Source organism: Lepeophtheirus salmonis, chromosome 12, assembly GCF_016086655.4.
Source record: "Lepeophtheirus salmonis chromosome 12, UVic_Lsal_1.4, whole genome shotgun sequence".
Taxonomy (NCBI): domain Eukaryota; kingdom Metazoa; phylum Arthropoda; class Copepoda; order Siphonostomatoida; family Caligidae; genus Lepeophtheirus; species Lepeophtheirus salmonis.
The window spans coordinates 4,725,995-4,746,452 of record NC_052142.2 but is presented as its reverse complement, the minus strand read 5'-3'; the positions used below and the strand labels follow the sequence as shown (position 1 = coordinate 4,746,452).

Below are 20,458 nucleotides of genomic sequence, written 5' to 3'. Positions count from 1 at the left end.
ATGGATACATCCAAGTCAGACTTTAACTCTGATCTCACAAAGATACTTATTGCATGTAATATAACCTTATCCATTGCTAATCATCTACGTTCGAAAAATTTATGGAGAAATACACGGGTAAACCTATCTCTTCCCGAGGAACCATCATTAAATTAAAGGAGGCTGTTGGTACTCATGTCATTTATAGAAATACATATAAAAATATTTTGAGTCATCCACACCAAATGACGATCAAGTTATCAGTAAAAAGTATAAAATATTTACTAATTTCGAAATGGAACTCTGAATTTTGTACTATCTAACAGTAAGTATTCAATTTTTTTTTAAATCTAACCCTAAAATACGATTCTATTGTAGCTAAATATATCAAGAATTATACACAACGCATTAAATGGCAAAAACAACTGCTTAAATAACGGGGGTAGTAGCTTTGGATGGTTCGCAACTAGTTTGTCTCAGACTAGTTTCTTCACTTAAAAACTTGGGTATGATAATTAGGTTTTTTCAATATTACATAGTCAATAAATATTACTTTTTTTTTCACTTAAGGCTTAGCTATGGTTGATAGGCTCCAAGAAATGGTGTTCAGAAAACTCATAAAAGGCAAAAATAACTGCTTAAATGGTCACAACAACAGGGGTAGTTACATTGGGTGTAGCATTATAATTATTGTTGTTATAGAAGCATAAATAACAGGGGAATTTTTTTTTTTGTTACTCTTGAGTAATATTTTTATTAGTATATTTATTGTCTAATTTTATGATTTTGACATTTACTTTATTATAATGATTAGTTAGATCTCATCGGTAGAGATATATCTATCCTGTGCACAATTGTATATAGCACCTTCCACATGAAGAAGAGGGGTGATTATCTTTTTGATTAAACTCCACGTCTCTCTTGTCTTTTGCAACCTAAAGTTATGACATATTAAACTGTGTTCTGGTGTCAGAACAAGAAAATATTATTTAGATCAATCTATTATTTCAATATTCTGCATATATAATTTATTGTTATTAGTTATATGATTCCAATTGTTTAATTTTGTATATATCTCATAAATGTATGATGGTATATTTGTTAGCATGTAGATTATATTTAATTAATGCCTTCTTTTTTAAACTTTGAACTTCAAATATATTTCGAAATACTCTACCTTGTCGTTTCATTAGCTATTATTCTGAGAATAAGGTTCATAATGAATTATAATTTCATGGAGTGTGACGTTATTAAATCTATTGTAACGGATAAAAAACGTCTAAGTCAATTATACGTAGTATATCTTCATTAAACATTTTGCTAATAAATACTTTCAATAAAAATAATTTCGTTATACCCTCAAAAATCATAATAAAGCAGGCAGATGATAATCACATCAGTATTTTAAACAATGATACCATATGTATGTTTCCCCCTTCTCCTTGCACGCGTTTTTCTCTACAATATTATCAACTTTAGTAATGACTAAAGTTGATAATCAAGAGTAACAAAAAAAAAATTCCCCCGTTATTTATGCTTCTATAACAACATAGTATTATTATGAAGGATATACACAATTGCTAATTATAATGCTACACCCAATGTAACTACCTCTGTTGTTGTGACCATTTAAGCAGTTGTTTTTGCCTTTTATGAGTTTTCTGAACACCATTTCTTGGAGCCTATCAACCATAGCTAAGCCTTAAGTGAAAAAAAAAAAGTAATATTTATTGACAATGTAATATTGAAAAACCTAATTATCATACTCAAGTTTTTAAGTGAAGAAACTAGTCTGAGACAAACTAGTTGCGAACCATCCAAAGCCACTACTCCCGTTGTTGTGACCATTTAAGCTGTTGTTTTTGCCATTGAATGAGTCGTGTATCATAATTATTGATAATTTTGGCTAAAATAGAATCATATTTTATGGTTAGATTTTAAAAAAATTGAATACTTACTGTTAGATAGTACAAAATTCAGAGTTCCATTTTGAAATTAGTAAATATTTTATACTTTTTACTGATAACTTGATCGTCATTTGGTGTGGATGACTCAAAACATTTTTATATATATTTATATAAATGACATCAGTACCAACATCCTCCATTAATTTAATTATGGTTCCTCGGGAAGGGATAGGTTTACCCGTGTATTTCTCCATAAATTATTCGAACGTAGATGATTAGCAAAGGTAAGGTTATATTACATGCAATAAGTATCTTTATGAGATCAGATTTAAAGTCTGACAGGATGTATTCGTCATTAACTTGATTTTTTAGATGAATATCCATGCTCTTAATTTGAGATGAGGATAATAAGTGGCGTGTAATTCTAGACAGAGGACTAAAGGCACATTTATATCGACAAACCATATGTTTCTCATCCGGTAAGTATTTTCCAAATTCCTGGGCCTCCATTTTCATAAATCCAGACAGAAGGTTATTTTAGACATTTTATTCAGTTCTTTATATAATAATAAAGGTGGGAATAATAACGTTCTTGATTGATAGAAGAAGATGTATATTATTTAATCAATGATGCCATAAGTATTTCTTCTCTTCTCTTTGCACGCTTTGCTATTCTTACCGAAATTATCACCCTTATAATTATTATCACTAATGTGTTTGAACCAGAAACAAAATTAGAAATATTAATAAATATATGATTGAAGAAAGATAAACAAAACACGAGAGTAATTCGAATGGAAGAAGTGCTATTTACTTAATAATCATTAGGCTTATGAGATGATGGATTGTCCATATTGGAAGAGACTAATAGTGGGACGAACAAGCATAACATCAAATACATAATTCTTGGATATGTATCGGTGCCAAGATTATTTATCTTACTAACAAATGAGTATGGAGCTACATTTACAACTATTTACCACTTAAAATAAAGGATAGCAGTCTTCTTCCCGGCGAGTTTTATCCTATACAAATTTTCCTCGTGTGATTAATCCCAGTACAAACTTTTCCTATACAAATCTCCCGTATGCAAGCTCTCCTGACACTCATTATTTCTTGACAGATGCCAAAAACAATAAATTAATGACAACGACTCCTTTTTGATATTAACAATATTAAGATGGTTTACCACATATATCATGCCTGTACATGGTTGCTTTTTAAAATCGTCCGATAAATAATTGGCTCTAAATCAATAACTACTAGTTCAAGTTTATTGAAATATTTTTAAACATATAGTTTAACAATTACAAATATTGAAATTAAGAATTTATTCAATTTGGCCACCTTTAACCTTTTTTACTACAACAAATTGCAAACCGCATAACAACTGTCACGTCTACTACATCATCTGAAATTTTGTTCCATTTCTTCTCAAGGGTTGCCATGAGAGCATCATTATTTCTTGAATAAGCATTCACCTCCCTTTCCAACATTCCCTCAATGGTAAAGTCATGGGGATTTAAATCAGATCAAGAAAGTGGCCATATAGACTTGTCTCAAAAATGCGGGAATTTTTTTTACATCAGTTTTTAATTGAGTGGTCACCATGAGCTGGAGCTGAATCCTGAGTAAAGCAAAGTTATTGACGTGACAATGCTGTTTCAATCCAGGGCTTCACTTTTGTCTTCAAAAAGTCTGAATAAACTCTTTGATTCACTTTTACCACATCAAAAATTAGTGATAAAGGTGATTTTGCTCAAACTGAAGCCACAAGGCTCAAAACAATGATTGACTCTAAGGTTTTTGTACCTTGTAGGGAATTTTTTGGCTGGAGTCAATTCTGTCAATATCACCTGAATCTACGTTCTATAGGATGCAATTTATCTTTTTCATTTAAATGCATTTTGTATTTTTTACATCTAAGAGATAAGTAGCCAGACTCGTCAAAGTTTTAGCCGTACGAATTGCTATTTGGAATGTTTCTTTTGACAAACTATTTCAACAATTTTAAGGTTAATAGAAATACAAGGTTATAACATAACGTGGTTACGACTTGTGCTTGACTTCCACCACGCTTTTGATAGTGTCGTCATAGTGTATTAGTGGTTGCGTGTTTTGTTTACATTTTCCGTCGTATAAAAAAAGAAAAATCTACATTCTTGATTCTACAATTTGTCAATGTCTTCATTTTATCAAGACATTCAAACCCATTGAGGATCTTCCATGTCGTACTGAAGTATATGAAGCCAAGTCTCAGTTTCTACAGAGGATCACTTTGCCATAGTGGACTACAGCGAGGAACAAAGAATATTGGCGGATTTCACTCAAATCCATTAGGAAAATTAAATTGAAGGCTTATTAGTTATTACTTATTAGCTATTCTGTGTTAACTCTTCAGCCTTGTCATCATCAATTCTATTATTCAATCCAAGAACAATATATTCAATCCATATATATTGTAATTACTTAAAAGTTATTTGTATTGACTGTTGTTTGTTAGAATGGCCATAAATTATCATAAGCATTCTTCATAAAATAGAAGATACTAGATGAAGAGTCCTTGGAGAATGTGTGGACCTCAATCAAACAAAAGATCGTGTTACTTCGTCTCTCCCGGTCATTGTAATAATGTGCAACATAATTACATATAATAGCGATCATGAATTTAAAAAAAAATATATAATATGCATTGTTATGTAATGATTTAGTTAGACTTAAGTATCTTAAATGGAATACTTAATTGAAATAGAACTGTTCAATCCACAGTCAAACTGTTCTCATATTGACTCTTAGTGGGGTTGACACAATAAGAAAACTTTGCTCTCAATAGCATTTTCAGTTGTGTAGTTATAAGAACTGTTTTACTTTGAAAAAAATGTTCACCATCCAATTCCCGAGGAATTACTGCTTTTTAGACATAGCTAGAACACAGGCATTCACATTTGGAAAGTTTATGGTTTAAAATTTAATAATGAGCGTTAAAAAAAAAATATACAATTTCCGTCTTTATTTTTTAACTAATGACATGAACAGTTTTTCGCACGTTACTTGCTATATTTCTTTTTATACTACTCTTGTTTACAATATTAATATACTTTAGTCTAATGAATGTACGAGTGCGAATAAATTTTTTTATAACTTCATATTCTTCCTTGGGATAATTTTCCACAATTATGCTGATGAGTCGATTAATCGCAAATGGTTTGGTTTTTAAAAAAATCCCATGAAACTTAATGAAAGGCTTCTCTATTTTTTTGCGAAATTCCAAAAAAGATTCTGATGGTTGAAGCAGTCCCCCTCTTAACAAGTTTTAAGCCATGTACTTTGAGGAACTTGGATGCTGGAAGTGTTACATCCCAGAGTGGTAAATTTTTGATGTAACGATTTGGCCACATATCCAGCAACATAAATAAATCCTTCATCTTCACAGATTTTAGGAAGATGTAAATCATTACATGGTTGTTCTATTGTATTTTCATCATTATTTATATCTTCCTCAATCTCACCTTTAATGATTTGAGGATAAATTGTACAATCAAAGTCTTGATAAAATTCTATGTTATGTTCTACATCTGATTCTCTCAAAATAGGACCTAAAAGGAGATGCAGGGTTAGTATATATACAATAGTGCATTGGTGATACTACACCCTGTAATTTGTTAAAACACTAAAACAAAACATTGGGCTCCTTTAGATCTGACGGAAGCATTCTCAACAACCAGTTTCTTTTAGCCACTTATTACGAGTATCCGAAATCGATCCATGGTCTCTCCCGCATTAGGATGAGAGTGGGTTCGTCCAATATATCTTACTCTTGAGAAAAAGTTTTCAAAACAATGATTTAAACGAGATGTCAATATATATGGAAGGCCAATTTCATTATTTATGTATTGATACAATGATATTTTGAAGAAATGTATTTATGTATTGATACAATGATATTTTGAAGAAATGTATTTATGTATTGATACAATGATATTTTGAAGAAATGTATTTATGTATTGATACAATGATATTTTGAAGAAATGTATTTATGTATTGATACAATGATATTTTGAAGAAATGTATTTATGTATTGATATGATATTTTGAAGAAATGTATTTATGTATTGATACAATGATATTTTGAAGAAATGTATTTATGCATTGATACAATGATATTTTGAAGAAATGTATTTATGTATTGATACAATGATATTTTGAAGAAATGTATTTATGTATTGATACAATGATATTTTGAAGAAATGTATTTATGTATTGATACAATGATATTTTGAAGAAATGTATTTATGTATTGATACAATGATATTTTGAAGAAATGTATTTATGCATTGATACAATGATATTTTGAAGAAATGTATTTATGTATTGATACAATGATATTTTGAAGAAATGTATTTATGCATTGATACAATGATACCAAAGATTTTGAAGAAATGTATTTATGTATTGATACAATGATATCAAAGATTTTGAAGAAATAATTATACCCTTTTAGTAGGGCTTCAAAGTAGATGACTTAGCAACGCCACATTTTTATTTTTATTAATTTGCTTCATTGTTCCTATCACACTTATCATGCTTTGGAGAATATTCTTTTTTGATATTGGTCGGGAGCTTTATCTCATCAACGCACAAGACAGCTAAGTTTCCATTTGGAGTTTCGTTGGATTTGATTTGTTTTGAGATAATTTAATAATATTTGATTGTATTCTAGGAGCTGTTTTAAAATTTCGGATCACTGTTTGAGGGTTGTTACACTAGGAACCAGAGGTAGACCACTGGATTGAATGTAACGGTAGGCTTTTGAGGAAAGAGAATTCAGTATCAGTGATTTAACAAAATCCTCCTCTTTCCATTTTCCAAACCTCTTCCACTGATAATGAGTTTACATTGAGATTTAGTACATCTCTTTTCCAGTTCTCCTTTTAATCGCTTTCTGAAGATTATTTTTGGATATTAATAATTGATATTCTGATTGAAGGATTTTACTTTTTTGCGTAAATCTGCATTCTGTTTCCTGAGTGACTCGAGTTATAGAATGAGGGGATCTTTTTGGTATTAGAAGCCCTACAAATTTGTATAATCCGGGATACACATGCTTGATTAGATGCGTTAAACTTTTTTAACACAAGTGTTTAAGTTGATTGGACGTTGGTTTGAGATTATTTGTCTAATATTTCCAAATATATTTCATTAGAATCGTCTTCAAAATGGTCTACTATCTTAATTCATTTCGTTTTCTTTGGAGCTTGCTCAAATCCTTCTCCAGGTATGATACCTCTGGAAGGGATAGCATCTTTTTCCAATTTTCTTTTTATAAGTAGTCCCAGCAATTCACCTTTTAAATTCCTTTTATAATCCTTTTCCTCAAAATGATTCTTCCAAATTTTATGGTATTTTCCTAAGGGGCTCTTTCGATGACAAGCACTTTCACATTTTTTCCTCCTTAGGGATGCTTGGGAAAATGATGATAAATGATATTGTTAGGAAAATCCCAAATGGCAACTGCAAAACTGACAGTTTCACTTCGCGAATACATTATACGTTTTCGGAATGGCGAATAGGTATTATTATTGTAATAATAATAATCAATTAGTAATAATATATACATAGTAAAATGTAAATAAAATAAAATATCATACTCCAAGGATACCAGACTTATCTCTCTTGGCTCACAAGTTAGTTTTAGTTCTTAATTTTGGCCTTTCGTGAATTTGTATTTGGTAACCTTTCTATTCTCTAAGATGTCAAAATCTCCCTCTCTTGCCCAGCAGTCGGTACGATACATCAAACTGGAAATTCTAGCAAGCCTGTTTACATAATGGTATAACCTTATATTTCTATTAACCTAAGACAATTTAAAATGTTTTGCCACCTTACCAATCATTCACCAAATGAATCTAAATATTCGACTTGTCCCCTTTCGTCACAGGAAATTGGTTTGTATATGAGATATTATGGAGACCACATATGCAATTCTAAAATTTTTTAAGGATTTTAAATATTCTGTAGTTTCAAATAGTTTCGATTTTTTACATCTTTATCTCCATAATAGTTTAATGCGTTTATGGTAGATTCAAGAAAAAAACTAACTACCAGTTTAACTTTAGTTTTTTCAATTTGCTGGGTATGAATGACTTGATGTGATAATTTATGAGCATATTTAATGTCTATGCCAAGTTCTTTTTCATTAATTGATTCGACGTTGTTGAATTTGCCAGCTAGTATTTTAGCATCTTCAAAGGAAGGATAGTTAAAAAATCATCGTCATAAAAAGTTATTGTATAAAAATTTGAAAAGGTGAACTGGATTAAAAAAAATAAAAAAATTATCTTCTTCCGTAGAAAAGGGATTCAAAATATAAGGATAATTTTCCTTAATCCGTAATTCATCAAATTAAAATTTCCGATTTGCTGAATGCCCATCTAGTATAGTAGCTTCAGCATTAAATCAAATTTAAGTAATAATTTACAATACCTTATAGTAATAGTCTTTTATAAGCGATGCATTTATAGTAACAATGGGTATCATTGTAACAATGTCGCTATATTTTCCCCAAATACTTTTGATGAGGAAATATAATATTGTTTTTGTTGGGTTTCCATTATTTACAGGACCATATAATTTCCGATTTGAATACTCCAAAGGCTGGGAGGAATATACTTCGTCCATAAGAATTGATACTATTTTATTCTTGGGTTTTAATTTCGATATTCTATAGTTAAGGTAATTATATCTGTGAGATAGATTCACAAATAAAAAGTCGATAGGTCCAATAATTAATTACATTATTACCTATAATCTTTTATCAAATCAAACAGTTTTTCTTCCCAAATAGGTATACTAGAGATGATTGTTTATGTCAACCTATGTTTTTTTTCTGAAAAGAAGTGCACTCTCCATGTAAATAGTGCTCCCTGACTTGTGTAAGTAAGTCCTCATAAAAAATTATAGGATATTTAATCTATAATTTTGTATGAGGAAGAAGAGCGGGAGAAACAGACGCACGGTACATAAAATAGAAAAACAAATTAGAATGAGAAACCTCGTTGTTCGTCCTCACCCTCAGTAATATTAATAAAACCCCAAATATAACAACTATTTCCGTTCTTCCAACTCCGTCCTGGGATGGAATATTACAGATCTAGTTCGGCAAGGTGATTACATGCATTCAATAGATAACCCAATTTCTATAATGTCTAAGCAAGAGAGAGAATAAGAAGCGCTACGAAAACCCCTATTACTTTTAGTACTAAGACAATAAGGATTGTTTGGATGGATCTTTTTCGAAAAAAATCAGGATATATGGATCTGAGTCCACGCGTGGTCCCGTTGAATTTATATGTGTTTATGAAATGTGGATGTCCAAGATGTTCAGGAATCTCATCTCTTAAGAAAAGTTGTTGTGCCAGACTCGGTGGATGGCATCTCATTTAAAGGAAGTATCAGTCATTGTGCATAATACTTTTAACGTCCAAATCTGTTACTTCATCATCCATTGGTTCAAATATACACCCGTCGCTCTAGATCTTGTAAGTTGTATGGAATCATTGCATACTTCTTTAAGATTTAAGGATATCTTTAATCAAGATCAATAATACAGGAATGAAATTTAGAATGAGGAACTAAGCGACTTATCATCCTTCATCTGTATCCCTTTCATTGAAACTCCTCCCAAGTCTACTTTATTTTGTCTCCTCATATTCTTAAAAAACTCTTTCATTCATTTGAGTCCTAAAGTTCATTGATGTATATAACTAACAAACAACTCATATCTATGACACTGAGTCTATTTATGAGGCTGTATTATTTCTGTTATTCTAGAAACTTTATCATGCCTTTCGATTCCATTATTACTTGTGCGTCTCTTCTGTAATTGGAAAGAAAGTAGATGGTCATCGACCATGAATTTAATGTAGTTCTCTTTTCTAGATATCTTTATCAGTAAAGCTGCAATACACATTCAACTCTCCTATTACCTAGACATATGCTTAAATAATTTATGAGAACTCTTGCGTGATAAATATGTCAATAAATTATCTAAGATCTTATAACTTAGGAAACTTATATTATAAAATATGAATTTTGTTTAAAATACTTCAATAGTTAGTCATGCGGGAGTCATTTTCTGAATTACTAAATCCCTTACCATCATATTTAAATATCACTCGATCGTGAGGATTATGGATCTCCATATCAATATTCTATAATTATATTATGGATTACACTAAATACTTTCCATCTAATAAAACTCTATATAAGAACAATTATTTTAGTATTAATTGACTTTATATAATAAATTGTGTTCCTTCACAATTGTAAAGCATATTACTTTGACATTAACACTTAAAATTATTTTCTTATTTACCAATTGTAAATAATGATATAATACAAATATATATATTTATTTATGTGCTTCATTGATTTCAGTTTATATTTTTATTTTGTTTCAATTGTTTAGCCTTATAATATATTTGATAAGTGATTATTTTACTAAGATTTAAACTTATTACAATTGTAGACTTTTAAATATCTAGGTATGTAATAAAACTGTAAGATTTTTGTTGACTACTCTCATTGGTCATAGGTTTATTCATAAGTGTCTTCGTATTGAAATCCATCGATACCGTGTTCAATGCTTTGTTCGAAAATGCCGTAATATTTACAAGGCATCGAAGTCTTTAAAAAAATAAAGGTATTGCTTACTTTTCTTAGTGTGTACGTTTTATTATTCAATATTTGCATAAATTAAAAATAATAGGTATATATTCAAGAAAATATAACTTCAACAAAAGAATCCAAAAGAATATTTTCACTAATTATAATGTTTTAAAACTAATAGCAGTAGACCTATACTTACTCAATTCTTGACGTTGAATGTGATGGAGAGCATCATTTTGATTTTTTTTATATTTCGGTAAAATTTCAAGCTCATCAGAAAATAATTAGTTTCTGAAGTAAATGATACTATTCAAAAATAACTTCTTTTAAAATAAAAAATAAGGAGTAAAAAAAAGGATTCAAAAATTTAATAGTGGGGATTATAACAATGATTTATTTATTTAAGAATATTGATAATGTTATTCAATTTTATAAAAATTTCCCTTTTCTAATTGTATATTAAAATACCATTATTAATATTGAATAAATTCACTGCAATCTAGTCTTATTTCAAATAATAAACATATAAATAAATTAAAACTATAAGAATATCTCATATCGTATCTCTCTCGTACTACTTCTTTTCCTTTAATTTAATTATTCATTACTCCAATATATGATTCATGGTTAAATCTATAAATAGTTAGATATCGAATGGTTAGTCTCTCCTAGTCCAAGTCGCTTTTACTTGGGAAGCATTTTAACATTTCGGGGTCAACAACAATCTAAGTTTCGTGGATAACCTAGCAGTCACTAGACTCACTTATTGAACTCCTACCAATCATATTAGTCTTTGCCACGTTCCGATTTCTGTTAAGTTCAATATTTACTTGAACACCAAAAATACTTGTTTCAGGCTTACTTTAATGATAATATATTTGGTTGTCGATATTTAGGACAATTGACACGGGATGTGGTTCTAAATTTTCGATTATAAGAAGAAAAATAATGGTCAAAAACCTCCATTAAATAGGAATAGAGTGGAAGAAGAGCTTAAAAGAAATTATTCCAACCACGATTTATGGCATACATACTCCAAGAAATTTTCATATTCACTAATTGATAGTGAAAAAGATGCTATTACATATCTACCTTTGATTAATTTACGATTGAGGAAGTTTTTGATGTTTTAATACAAAGAGATTACCAAAATCTCTGTATTTTATATAAATGGTAAAGCTTTATTATGTATGAATAAACCCTCTTCAGAAATGAATGCAAAATTTGAACCAAATTTAATAAATATTTTTTAAGTAATAAAATGTAATATAATATATATGTAATCCAAATATAGTTTTCATTAAAACGTATAACTAAAGTAAAGATCAGAAACATGAATATAAATAATTTATAAAAAAATTATTTAACGTTATCTAAATAATAATGAGCATATACGAGAAGATTCCAGACTCAATAAGTTCGCAATTACAATGACATTAAGATATTTCAGTATAAGCTTAGAGAATTTAGGAAGTCACTTATATTTCTTGTTAAACACATTATCACTTAACAGTTCCAAATAATTATTTATATGTAATAGCAGAAAAGAAAATGCTTCGCAGACAAAAATATCGAGAAAAGAGAGGCCCATTAAGAGTGTGGAATTATTTTTCATTGACAAAAGAGACACCAAGTAATAAATCAATCAGGACTGATTAAAATGAGTGATTTCTGTGTTATATGCATCAAGGACATTGTAGGACTTTTCTCAATGAAATAGTTTTTTTAAGAGTAATAGTCAAAGCAGAGTTGACTTAAGGAGAAATTAACTCAATAATTTCAATGAAAGAGCTGTGAATGGAGAATGATAACTCTCTTTGTTCCTCAATGGTACTTTGAGTCGATTACTTTATCTGTTCATGGAACATTTTATTTCTTATAAGTTTAAGTAGGTAGATGAAAGGATTCCAAAAACTGAGTAGAATACTGAAGGGCATTAACTTATAGAAGTATAAGATGATTCCAAAGAAGATCTGAAGGAGTTTACATATAGAGACAATGAATAACCAGATCAAAATTCACTATCGCATAACTTGAAGTGAAGTGTCATATCTACAATGAAAGATCTTTCCATTAAAGAAGATGAGATCCATCGAGTGAGGTACAAAGAGGAGAGATCCTTAGAGCAAAACATGACGTAGAAGAGGTTATCAGGAGACGTATGGATAGGATATCCAAATTGCCAATGAAGTACCAATGAAAAAGCCAATGAATTCCTTAATTCTCACATTAAAAATATTTAAAATCATTATAATATTTAAGTTAGCTCACGTATCTTCATTTGTACCTTATTCTTAAACCAATAGAACGATTTAGTCGACCTTAACTTTTTTTAAACAATGTTCTACGGTGTACTATAAAACCGACATCACTGATCAATTATGTCGAGATTAATTACTTATACTTTTGTTCTTTTTTTTTTATTGTTCATTTTTTAATAAATCGCTGTAGTGAAAACGTCTCAATCTAAAAGAAGAATTAAAAAGATATACCATCTAGATATATGAAAGATTTTATTGTTTATTTGTCTCCAAAAAGTTTATCTTGTAAATTATTTTGATATAAGTTTTGTATAATTAAATATATATATTATTTTCTGTTGAATCTAGTTACTTAAAATATATCGTTAGTTACTTAGAAAACATAAAACTCCCATCATTACATGATGCAGTCGGTAGTATTTAATTGGCATTTCTAAGCATCCTAAGATCTAACGTACAAGATTATATCCTATTTGGAGATATATTGAAAGATGTTGTTTGACAAGGAGACTATATTAATCAAAACCTGGAGGTATCGTGATTAAGTTTGAGATAAAGTATTTTAATTGATGTTAAATCCGGGATCGCTGATAATAGTGGTAAAAATGGATGTACTTGAATAAACATTATTTCGGACAAAAGTGGATCACTTTTCAAAGGATAATTTTCTTTTAAATTGCAACATTGTTTTCATCCATAATATTAATATACTCTTTGACTGAATTGAGGTTCTTTGAGTTATACCAATTGTTTTAGATCACCTTAATTCTAAAAAAAAAATAACTTCAGAGATAATATTGTTTGTATTTTATAAGTTATCAGGACATAGTGTTACTATTCTGTTCGGACCATAAGCTAGACAAGTGACATTCAATATAATGTTGTTTAAGGTTCTCGGCTGCTTTAATGGAATACCTTGCTCCATTGTTAATGCTAACTTTCATTCTTTCGTCTCTAAAATAGGAGGCAAGATCACAACTTATACTTATAACAGAAGCACTTGTACTATTTGTATAATTTCCAAATTAATGAGATAAGAACGAACCAAAAAATGACCATCTAAAGGACCAACCACGACTGCAGTCATGGATTGCGGTCGAGTCTGTAGTTTACCTCTAATGTAATAAATATATCCTTATCTTCAAATAACACATCTTTACATTGACACTTCATTGACCTGATAATGAAAATAGTGAAAATGATTTATTGGGTGCTAAGTCAGGGCTGTAAGGAGGATGACCCATCCATTCGACGTTTGGCCGGTCAAAAAGTTGTTGGTTTGAGCCGATGCGTGAGAGCCTGTATTGTCATGGTGAATAATGATTCATCTTCTCTTGTTCGTTTTTCGAATTTCTCCGAAGACTTTAGGTAAACAAATTGTGATGTACCACTCAGAATTGACCATCCTACTAATATCAAGTGGAGCAGTAGCCACATGACCAGTTTTGCCGAAGAAACAAACGACCATTTGCTTCGAGGTGCTTCTTCCACGAACAACTTTCGTTGGATTTGTCGTCTTCGAAGGCCCATACGGTTGATTATTGTTTTGTTTCGGAGTCATACGCATAGATCCATGATTTGTCACCTGTAACAATCTTAAAAACGTCTTATGAAGCACCGAGAGCGTATTTTTTCAACATTTCTTTGCACCAATCGATACGAGCCTTGTTTTGAGCGATTGTCAAATTGTGCAGGATCCAACGAAAACAAACCTTTTTTATGGGCAGGTGTACATGCAATATCGAATGTATGCTGGTGGAAGAAATGCCCAAGGAGGCCTCTATCTCACGGTATGTCACATGACGATCTTGTATTATCACTTCACGCACGGCATCAATATTATCTGGCACAATGGCTGTTTTTGGACGACATTCACGGAATTTGTCTTTGACAGAGCGTCGGCCACGATTGAATTCATTAAACCAGTTTTTCACAGTACTATAGGAAGGCGTTTCATCCCCATACAAAAGTTTAAGTTCATCAATGCACTCTAGTCGTGATAATCCACGTCGAAAGTTGTGAAAAATGATTGCACGAAAATATTCACGACTTAATTCCATTTTTTTAGCCAAATTAATTTTTCAAGTCCCTATAAACAACACAAATGATGGTCGTAGGTCAAAACATTTTTAATACGATTATGCAACTTAAATGTCTAGCTTATCAAAGGAAATGTCTAATTGCACCTGGCAACACTTAGTGTAACCTAGTTCAGAAATATATATAGCAGCCTACTTAATGATGTGCGGGTTGATGTGATGTAATGACTAATGTAATGCAAATTATGCCTTTAATTTGAAAATAAATAAAAATGCTGGATAGAGAAAAATACTATGTTTTGAATGTTTTGATCAACTTTAAATTTTATTTTCTCAAAGAATTTCCCTAGCTATTTCTCAGTATTATCACTCTATGTATTTTATCTCTATGAGTCAGTGTCAAAGATATCTTTTACTTAGTAGTAAAAGTTGTCATTGAGTCAGTGTATGTAGTGTAAATGATTATCTATGCGATTTGGTGCACTAATTTTATTTATTGATTAATTGGATGGTTCTCCTAGTATATGGACCTGAATCAACCCATTGTTCCAATGAATTTATATATATTAATTTTGATATCCTAGCCAAACTCCTCCAGCGTTGTTTTATAGTTTTTTGTTACATCTGCAAGATCTGTTAAATTGTTTTCTTTTTTCCAGACCTTTAATTCTGAAATATTCGGGAATCCAGATTCTGATGTAAAGTCTCATTTTGATTTTTCTGCCACATTGAAATCGCCGGCTATTATGACGCTCTCCTTCTTAGGATTCCATTTAAACTTTGCTAAAGTTGTCTTAAAAATTTTATCTCCCCATATACACATAAAATCTTGTATATTGTACCCAAAAAGCTTACATCAATTGTTAAAATATTTCCTTCTTCGTCGTTAAAAATGTGCTTCGTAGTTAAACCATTTCTGACCAATATTGTTCTTCAATTTTTTTTTAAAGAACACTATGTTCATCTAAACCTTTCCTGTAGCCAATTGCATTGCCCATTCCGTAATGCACAACACGATCTAAATCCATCATTAATTTACAAGCCACTTTCCACCGATGTAGCAATATCATCAACATAAGTATCTTAAAATAAGACTATTCTTGCTTATGGGTACTCATTAGCGTACTTTTCTACAACAAAGCTGACGGCGCTTTGAGTTAAGTCCGAACTAGGCTTATCTCCAAATATCAACTCGTATGTTTTCGGATTCGATCTTTCATCTCTGTTTCTCCATAGAATGTGTAGATATTTTCCATCATCATCTTTTAAAAAAACCAGGATTAATCATCTTTGAAATATCACCATAGAAAGCTACTTTGTCTTTTCTAAATCTTATAAAAACTTCAAATACTCTCTCCTTACTCGAAACAATCATTATAAGTGAATCCCGGGCGAACTTCTTTGACTGAGTTACAAGCAATTATTGACGGAGTTGATTCACTTGTTGTCCTTGGGACACCTCGAATATTTCAATAGAAACCTTCTTTGTTGTTGGTTTCTTATATAAATTCATTTTCCTCTAATACATCTATCTGATCTTTGAATAAGTCCATATGTGCATCCCTTTTCAATTGTTTCTCACATGATCACATTGATTTGATAGTTTCATCTCTATTATTTTGAAGCTTTATCAGGAAACCCTTTTGCCATGGTATTCTTACTCCCACCTAACCATTTACGAATTTAATATCTTCCTTCACCTTCTTGATGAAGGGAGACTCGTCAAATTCCTTCTTACTACACAAATACATTCTAGTAGATTTTACTCCTGATTGATCATTCAATATTATTTTACTAAAATTGTCCATGTTTTCATCAATTACACCATCTATTCTAAAACGTTGACTTTCCTTATAACACAATTCTCTAAGATATTTAATTTCTTCTAGAATGATTACATCAATCACTCCCCTTCTTTAGCTATTTTATCTTACAAACATTTTCAATAGGGACATTTGATAAAAAAAAAATTTTTAATTCCAGAAATTTCCCGTATGTATTTTCTACAGAAAGCAAGCTTTTTCTGTTTGATTTTGGTTCATACGACGAACAATGACATTATATTTTCTGGTATTTTCTTCATGTAACTTTCCTCTAGCAACCCCATAACAAATCTTATCAGGTATTCCATTTAAACCATTAAATTTAATTTAATTGAGACTCAAAATCTTTTCTTATAATGTTTGTATCACTCCCAAAATCTATCAACACTCGAACTTGTCTCGATAATCCATCCAGATCTTGAATTTCAATCATAACCACTGGTAATCTTACTTTATTTAATATTTTATTAACATACACGTTTCCAATTTCATTATGTCTATTGATTGGTATATGAAGGAGAATGTTATGGTTGTGTCTGTTACAAAGATTACATTTTACAAAATTGGGAAACCCAGACCTTTTATGTCCAACTTTTAGAAATCGAAAACAAACTCTTCTTTTCGCTATGATATTGTGACGTTTTTTTAATGACAATCAAACAATTTCTTACATTTCGTTAGGTCATAACAGTTATTGCCACAGCCTCAATCATACTCAAATGATAACATAGGCGATAGTGAATGATGTTGTGTTCCCACACCGTTTCTCTACCTACAGGGATACATATTTTCCATTAGAAACAAGACTAGTTCGTTTACATTGTAACCCTTCTTCATTGTTATAAATAATTCGGATAATCTCTGAGGTAATTTATGACTTACAACATTTTATATCAAAAGACCTTTATCAACATATTTTGCTTGACCAGTTCTTCTCATCCGATCTCGAAAGCGCTCGATAGATAATGCCGTACCCTTATGTCTCTCAGTACATTTTGTTCAGTTATTGTACATTCAAATTTCTTAAATGCCTCTTTAATTGTCGAGCGTACTCTTACTTCCTCGTGATAGGAACTAGACAATGCCTGAAACAATCATGCTTGTTTTGTCGTTTCATTCGTAATAATTGCTGCTTTTAAGGTTCCTAAAAACGAAACTTTCCACAAATGATAATTATTTGTATCTCCATCCCACTTTTCTGGTTTATACCCAGCTATTGGAAGCACCAAACTCTCTGATTCCCTTTTCGTTTCTACTAACCCCTTTACCATATGATTTAGGAGTTCTGTATTTTTCACAAATGCCTTTTCCAAACGGGAATTGTTCGAATCACAACTTATAGACGCTTCTTCTCCGATTCTAAACGCGTCACTATCGTTGGCTCAAATGAAGGTTAATAGAAATAAAAGGTTATACCATAACCCATGTACGACTGATGTTTGACTTCCACCACACTTCCAATATTGATGTTGTAATGTATGACTGTTTTGTCAAAATTTGTCTATGTTACCCAACAGTCTGTACGATACATCTAATTGAAAATTCTAGCAAGCCCGATTACATGATGATCTAACCTTTTGTTCCTATTAACCTTGTGATCTAATATTATTGTCCGTACCCTCTTCAAACATCTTTGGTTCTCATAATTTCTTTGATTCTCATAATTTCTTCGATTAATTCTATATTATTTCTTTCAATAGGCGATTCTTCATCCGGTTATGCAGATCCTATTTCCAAACTTGTTTCTTCTCTTAGCGTTCCTTTATCATTACTAAGTTGACTCACTTTGTCTTTCACAAATTTCTCATTTGCCAACTTAATCTTATCTATTTCAAGCTTAATTTTCAGCTCTTCTAAGTTATGATCGCGAGTTCTCTAAGATTCCAAATCAACATTTCTTTTACCTTTGTCATCATAACTCTCTATTCAAATCTTCTACTTCTCTTTCTGCAATTAAATCTGGAGCGAGAAATAAACCATGAATTAGATATTGAAGGAATCCTAGGCATTGTAATACTATAATGATACCGGATGCAATCTATTCCTTCCCATGGTGAAGTTAGTAGTATGGATAACGGAAAAGAATCTCAAAATTTGTGGTTCAAGTTTATGAAGGAGGTTTTTCTTTCTATTTTATATTGGTGAATGTCACAGAGGTGGTTGTTGTGTGACTGCTTTGTTTTTTACTAAATTAAATAATCTCCAAAATTGTGGAAAAAATATTTTTTAATTTGTTAATGCTCCATTGTGATAATTAAATGTCTACTTATACCTCATTGGTGCAATTCCATCTAAAAAAAACTATAAAGGGAGGGAGGAATAGAGTCCTTTAGAACAGTTGTTCCCAAAGTCGTCATCGCCACCCCTGTGGGGGTACCAGGACACAACAAAGGGATCGCAAGATGATTTCAAAAAAGGAAGCATATAATTTAAATTGGAATTACTTTGAGTTCCATCAAAACTTAAATAAGGATGACTGTACATTTGTTTACAAGTTTCTTCTGGGTCATTTTAAAAGTATTTCCCGAAGATATTGCTCCACAAAAAGATAATTTTATCCGTCTTTTACCGCCACCACTAATTTTTCAATTTATGTGTGATGAAAACAAAGAATGATACTGCAAAAGAAATAGAAGGAAAGGAGAAAATTTATTTTTATTTTCTAGCTATTCTTGTTCCATAAGAAAGAAAAGGATAATCTTGTAACCAATAATTTGACCACTTTTCCAAAAAAAAAAACACAAAAACAAGTCATGTTATTATCATTTTAAAATATTTAGCTTAAATTGATATTTGATAAAGCTTAATGCATCGGTTAAGCCGATTTAGCCTCTCCAAGATAACACAGTATGAAATTGTACAATAGGAAAGAATAAATATTGATGTTTGTATGATTAGGCCTTTAACGGGCTTATCTGAAAGGAAGTTCTTTTTTTATAATATTGTTCTATTCTTTGACGCTATTATATTGTTTATTAGTTTTATTAATATTAACATGAGTTCCCTGATTTGTTTTTAATCTAATAGCGATATCTCTGAGATCCGACCTTCAGAACATGGAAATGTCACATTTTGCGATGTGGAAGAAGGACAAGGAATTAAAAGGCTCCTAGAAAGTGGTTGTTCTTGTTTTCTAGGACCCTTTCAGATACTTTTGGAAATAAAACTCCTTGTTTTAATTGGTTAAGCCACGAAGACGTTTCTTATCGGCGAGATCAATGATTAAAAATGTTTTCCATTGATCCATGAAGCCTATCTGTTTGGACATTTTGCTGACCTGGATAGGGAAGATCAAATTCTAAATTAGTGGACGGAAGTTTGTATTACAACTTTTACTTTTCTCTTGACTATGGTGAAATCTACACTTGAGAGACTATATACTCATTATTTATAGAATGGGTTCAAACATAACCATCATAAATTGACTAGAAATCAATAATAACCCGTATAATCGAAATGAGAGATATTAAACATTTTCTGGAGAACCTAATGAAGGATTATGGTATTTTATGTTCTGAAAAAATTTGCTTCTCATTATGATCTTAAAACCATACGTTTTCCGTAGTAATTGGAATAGAGAAGTTGTATATAATAAATATAAGCAATCATGTTTGGATCAAGGATACAATAAATACTGCGGATGAGAAGGCAAACTTTAGTTCGCCATTGGAAATCTGTGTGTCCCAAATTGAGTGTCATGGAATGGCGCAGCGATATTTGTCATATTTGTTATGATCATTCATAAGAATTGGTCTTGTTTTTTAGAGAATCTATACAAACTA

General features: G+C 30.8%; 1 long non-coding RNA gene across 2 annotated transcripts in view; it reads right to left on the bottom strand.

The window, feature by feature from the left end:
- Positions 1 to 20,458, bottom strand: part of LOC139906841 (uncharacterized) — a 285,448-nt gene that overhangs the window by 213,249 nt on the left and 51,741 nt on the right. The gene's annotated exons all lie outside the window — the stretch shown is intronic.